The 6,757-nt window shown below is 39.9% G+C and overlaps 1 long non-coding RNA gene across 1 annotated transcript; it reads right to left on the minus strand.

Annotated features, from left to right (window-relative positions):
• Positions 1–6,089: 6,089 nt before the first annotated feature.
• Positions 6,090–6,757, minus strand: LOC121708525. Its single transcript, XR_006031674.1, has 3 exons — positions 6,719–6,757; positions 6,539–6,604; positions 6,090–6,128 (listed from the first exon to the last, which is right to left on the minus strand). It is a non-coding gene; the product is annotated as an uncharacterized LOC121708525 (long non-coding RNA).

Genomic DNA, 6,757 nt, shown 5'->3' on the forward strand with positions numbered 1-6,757 from the left:
CTACAGATAAGAACAGAATGGATACTGACTGGATACAAATTGTGACCATACCAGGGCTTTCTTTTGTGGTTTGTCTTGTAATAACTCCTCAACTCTTATGAGGTCCTCATCACGTCATTGACAACTGGCTGGTGTTCTGCACCGGTTATCTGCTAGAAAGAGCCTGCAAAAGCAGGGTGTTCTGTCGAACCTGCACCTTCAGCTCCTCCAGTGCCCATAGTATGATGTGATCACGGTCTGTAGGACGGGTACGGGCCCTTGGTGGTGTAGCCGATGTTGATGGCTGGACAAGTACTGTGTATAAGAAGAGAAATGCTTTATTGGACAGTGGACATACTTGGGTCATTGTCTTGCTGAGTAATAACATGTAATGTTCATACACATGGCCCTGAATGGCGGTTTTGTTTCATCAGACCAAAGGACAGACATCCATTGTTCACTCAGTAACACATCATAGTCAGATTTATTTTTGTCTTAGTGAAATTGCAACTGTTTTGTACCAGTGTCTTCATTCTGAGGCATATGGCGGGGGAAAACAGGAGGTGGCTGGAGCTGGGGCTGTTATTGTGGACGGGGTTCTGCACGGTTGCACGGGACCAAAAAAACAAACAAACATAAAAAGGCATTTAAACTACTGCAATGTTGGAGTTGTTGGAGAGGCTGTTATCTAGCCTGATTATCTCTGTTATCTAGTGTGATATCAAAGAGGGAAAGCTTTTGATCACCTCTTCTTGGACAGGTATGGAGACAGCTCCTTTTGTAGAAGGCCTGCAATAGAACAACAGAATTATAAACTATGGTGGACTTGATTTTTTTTGTCAGTGTACAATGTATACTGCACAGTTCTTACATTCGCATTCGTTTGGCTCCCTTGTCCTCCGATGTAAGGGAATTTTCCCTCATACTGTAGATAGATAGATAGATACTTTATTGATCCCCAGGGGAAATTCAAGGTTTCAGTAGCATACAGACAACACACACACATTCACTAACAGCAGAAAAGTAATTAAAAGTATATAATATATAAAAAAAAAACTAAGACTAAGCAATAAGGACAGTAGAAGATAAAGAATATACTAAATACACTAAAATACAAAATTATAATACAAAATACAAATTCTACTAAATAACACTTAATCTAAATCAATTCTAAAAAAACAGTATCCACGTAGTGGGTGATTAATCAATCAAGAGGCGCTTGCAATGACTGAGGCAGGGACTTAGCCTGTGATTCTCTGTGCATAGGGTAAGGTAAGGTGCTCTGTGTGAATGAGTGTCATGGTGATGGTGCAAATGAGCAGAGGCGGACAGAGTACACAGCTTAATTACTTGAGTAAAAGTACAGATACCCTTTGCTAAATTTTACTGAAGTACTTGAGTATCAAGAGTACAAAAGTACATTTTCTAAATATTGCATTACTACTGCCACAGTATTTACATTTATGTACAGAAACATCCTACATGGAGTTAGGAAAAATGTTAATGTTAAAACTAGTGCTGTCAAACGATTAACATTTTTAATCACGATTAATCGCTGAATTCCTATAGTTAATCACGATTAATCACATATTTTATCATATGATTAAAGTTCTATTATTTTGCATTTCTGAACTTTCCAGGAGTCCATATTAACAATAAAGCAATTATTGTTTATCTTGATTGGGATTCAAATGAAAGCAAAGCAAGTTACTTTATTAACTGAAGTTTAAGACATAGATCTATTTGATTATTTCAAATCAAATTTCAAAAGATGTGCAGCAGACCTGAGGCAACACAATATATTCTTAAGAAATATAGCTGATATAAACTGAAATAAATGCTACTGCAGAAGTGCATGCACAAAATGTAGGCCTACACACATTATAAAGGGCATAACAAACAGAAAATATTATATTCATTATCTTTGAGTTCAGTTGAAAATAAGGAACTTTTCAACATGAGTGCATTGCCATTTTATAGGCCTACAGTCTATGGTGCACTGTCACTTGCCACACACATCAACGCCAAAGTTTTTAACAGGCAAACACTGGATGAACAATGGATTTTATGGAGCAGCGACCAAATCTAAATGAATCGTTTTTTACACGGCTGCAAAGTGCGATGCTGGTGTGCGGAGTTGTATTGGGAATGGAATCTAATGTAAATGAATGTCGAAAGCAGAGTGCATCGCAAATAGTAGCAGCCAAAGAGGAACAGAACAAGTGACGGTGAAAAAATCTTTGGCGGCACACAACTAATGCGTCAGCCTAGGCTACTACTCTTTGGCCGGCTCGTTAGCCCAACCAAGTGTGTGCAGCATGCCTTTACGTAGCCTACTAACGGCGCATCATCATAAAGATACATTTGATCTGCATCACGCCCCATTTTAGTGGAAAACATGTTAACATTATATCATTGAAAGACAGCTAGTAATCACATGTTGACGTTACATCTAGTTATTAATTCACAGGACATTCAATCATTTTACTAACACGGCAGTTATGAAGAATTGTGTTTATGTAACTTACTAATGTCGAAACGATGTACATTACCAACCTTATTCATTTGCAATATCCCATGTATTATACAAATTTATAATACTATATATTATTATTTGGCAACCCTATCCATAATATCCCATGCAAAACGGTTAGCTTGCTAGCTAGCTAACTGTGGAACTTCAGTATAACATAGCCAATTATCTCACCTAGTTCTAGGAAATAGGCTACGTTCATATCAAGTGATAGAATGAATGTGTGACTTATGTTTAGTTGATGTTATGACATGTAAAGTTAAGCTTGCTGAACTTAATTAGTCAGCCACGGGCAGTTTGACTGTGCCTATAGATACATTCGTGACACTCCTGTTAGTAAACTGGAGAGAGCAAAACATAGGAACATGGTCACATTAATCCCATAAACAAACAGATAACTCTTACACCAACCTTATTTTGTGCCTTTTATTCATGTTTGTTTCAAGATTTAGTAAGTTTACTATAAGCACGTTTCGCTCTCCACTTTGATGCAGCATAGATTTCCATGATATCAGTCGTCTTCTCCCTAAAAGGGGGCGTGTATGCAGCACATACAACGTTCTGTTCCATTCCATTCGTCAGTGCATATTGTTTAGTTTCTGCTCTGGCTAGATCGGTGTGGTGTTGTAGTTGTTCTAACGTTACTAGTTGTTGCAACAGCATGTGAAAAAACTACAAAGTTTGTTACACCAAAATGAACGTTAATCTCGCGATAAAAAAATTGACGCCGTTAAAATAGGTTTCCGTTAACGCCGTTAATAACGCGTTTAACTGACAGCACTAGTTAATACCTTGGAGAATGTAAAAGGAATTGAAAGTAAAATCAAGTCATTTTTATCTTTTTACCATGTTGCCGGGGATGGGCAGTATTTCTAATACTATTCTATTCTATATAATAGTCTGGCAAGGTGGGGCCACAGGTTGGCACATTCCCAGGATGGACCTGTTGCGTCTTCATTCATTGTTTCATCCATGGTTTCGTCTCTTATCTAAATCTAACCATGGAGTTGACTTTGGCGGAAAGCTGAAGGTGATTGCTGATAGGCTGTCCCAATCAGTGGCGCCTGCACAATCCAATCACGTTTGAGAGGGAAACAACAAATTGAGGGTTTCCGAGATTTTTGCTTTAGAAGTAACGGGTACTCACGGCTATGGATAGAAATGTAGTGGAGTAAAGAGTACAATATTTGCCTCTCAAATGTACTTGAGTAGTCATGAGTACTCCCCAAAAATTATACTCGAGTAAAGTACAGATCCCTCAAAACTGTACTCAAGTAAATCTACTCCGTTACTGTCCGGCTCTCCAAATGAGTAAGTCAAACAGTGCAACAATAAAGTCTATATATCTATAACTATATTAAGAAAGGTATAAGTGTCGGTGGGAGGGTTATGCATATGTGCTAATATAGAAGATAAAGTGAGGCAGAAGACAGTGGTAAAAAGTGGCTAGTGGACAGACAGTTCAAAACATGGAGGTGGTGAAGAGGCAGACAGACTATGCGGAGAAGTCTATTTCTCCTCTTCCCTTAAGTGAAGCATTGAACAGTTCAATGGCCCTGGGGACGAATGACTTCCTCAGTCTGTCTGTTGTGCAAGGCAGTGAGCAAAGTCTCCAGCTGATCAGGCTCTTATGATTAACAATAGTGCTGTGGAGTGGATGACACTCATCGTCCAAGATATTGATCAGTTTGTTCGGGGTCCTTTTGTCAGATATTGAATTGATGCACTCCAGTTCAGTTCCCATTACAGAGCCAGCTTTCCTTACCAGCCTGTCAAGTCGCCCCGCATCCTTCTTCCTTGTGCTTCCTCCCCAACATACCACTGCATAGAAGAGGACGCTGGCAACAACAGACTGGTAGAACATCCTGAGGAGCTTGCTGCTCCAGCCATTGAAGGACCGCAACCTCCTCAGGAAGTACACTCTTAAAACGAATGTGTTAAAAATCAACACATTTCTTGCGTAATGATGATTTCAACAAATGTTAAGCAATTTTCTGAGGAAAACTGCACAGAAGTTCTAGCCTACACAAAAATGTATTAAATGCAATGGCCAATCAAATCATCAGATGAGCCAGATTGCTGTATCCAGATCTATGATCCAGATGCGTGAGAAGAACCTCCTCAGTTTGATTTCTTACGGTAAGTGAAGATGACATTAACGTAACAATGTTTATAATTTACTACCTGAAAATTTACATTGCTGTATCGTAAATGAACACAAATATATAAGCTTTAGGCCTACTATGTTTTTGGCGTACTGGTGTAACATACTGCCCACACAGCAAAAGGAATCCGCGGCGGATCCGCCGCGGAGGTATGACGCCTTCCGGAACGGACCCGCGAAACGGACCCGTATCGGAGTCCAGATGCTCTCAGGAACGGATCCGCTACGAAGGCGAATCGCGGACCCGCCGTGGCTCCTCACTGCATCCACTCCGCATCCGCGATTAAAACCTTACCTCCGCGGCGGGTCCGTTTGGGATCCGCAAATTGATACATACATCCGCCGCGGACCCGCAACGGACTCAAAGGCTCATCTGGCCCGGGTCCGTTTTGGACCCGTTTATCTCATTTTCAAAATTCCTTCTGTTCTTGCTGTAGGATAAAACTAGGCAACTATAGGATAAAAGTAAAACTATCACTAGGCTACTACAGCAATATAGGCCTACGATTAATCTGCATTGCCTCATATTTTTAACTTAACAATACTGTCAATAAACCTAACAGAAAAGGCTTAAGTCAAGACATCAATTTACTGTACAAACGTGATCACTACTCAATGGAAATATAAAATGGACATTTATGGAAAGTTACAGGTTATAAGCTATTCTGTTTTTGTTAAGTAGCCTACATTGCCTAGGCTACTTTACATTCATTTTGTGGTCAAAACCTAATTTAGTGCTTTATAGGCCTAGGTCAGTGCAGACATGAAATATTTTATCTAATAGGCTACAACTTCAATGAAATACTGCGCTATGCACAGCTAAAATATCAGAAAATGAATAACTGGTGAATGACAAGAAGTTCAATAAAAAGATTGTTTAATGCTTATTTCTCCTATTACTCCATTTGTGTGGATGGAGGCGGAACACATCTCCTCGTTGCCCGATCCACCGCCGGTTGAAACACCTGATTGCGTGTTTGGTGACCTCAGTGTCCGTGGCAGACCGTGTCACCATGTTTTTCCTCACAGCACCTGTAATCAAACAGACAGATATGTTTATGTTTATGGTATGTAGCATCCAAAGCCAAGTATGCCTACACAATACAATATATGAGATAGGTATTAAGGAGATTAAATTTAAAAAGAAACATGACTTACAAAGCTCCTCTGTTCGCTGCACGTTGAGGGCTGGTGTGGGGGTGGAGGGAGTTGAGGAGGGACTGCCGTTCCTGGCCCATAGTGAGGTGGGTGGTGTGCGAGAGGGGGAAAAAAATTGTATTAAATGGTAGTTATCTGTTAACCATGACTGATAATACACATGGGGCCTTTCTATTCACTAATATTTCAGAGATCAGTCCCTACCTTGAGTAACTCTCCGTATGTTAAATGCAGGTGCAGGTGCAGGGAGTTGAGGTGGTGAAGAGTGTTGCGGTCCTGCCCCATGGTGAGGTGCTAAGGGAGATAAATGGTTGTGAACTGTTAACCATGGTAGGCTGAGAGCTACAGGGCCAAACAATGGCAAACAAAATCAAATCTCTGGTCATGCTGGACATGAATTTGTATGTTTCAACATTTTGGTATGCACTATCTATATCAACTCCATGAATGGATTGACATTGAAATCAATGTGTTTCAATACAATCTGATAATAATGAATGAACTTTTCAGGCAATATTGCATGAATGCAGATGTTTTAACTGACAAAATATTTGGCTGAGATTTTGAAAGTAATGGATAAAGTATGCAGAAAATCTGAGATGGTAATGCAGATGCAATCTGTTGATCTGAAATGCAGTGACTACTGCTGTGTTAATATAGATGGGGCCACTGTATTCAATATTATTTCAGAGATCAGTCTTTACCTTAACAGTTTTCTCCAGGTTGAGGGGTAGTGACTCGGCTGCCTGGCACTCTGCGACATGGTGGAGCTGGAGGAATAGATACAAAGAGAGGGGAATGTCTTTAGCACTAAGAATGTTAACCATATCTCTAATATTAATATTATGATTTAGTTATTTCAATGTTAAGAGAGTATTACTTACTTTGCCAGTGCAATAGGCTTGGGCTTGAGGCTTCAACTG

The sequence above is a fragment of the Alosa sapidissima genome, chromosome 5 (genome assembly GCF_018492685.1).
Source record: "Alosa sapidissima isolate fAloSap1 chromosome 5, fAloSap1.pri, whole genome shotgun sequence".
Taxonomy (NCBI): domain Eukaryota; kingdom Metazoa; phylum Chordata; class Actinopteri; order Clupeiformes; family Clupeidae; genus Alosa; species Alosa sapidissima.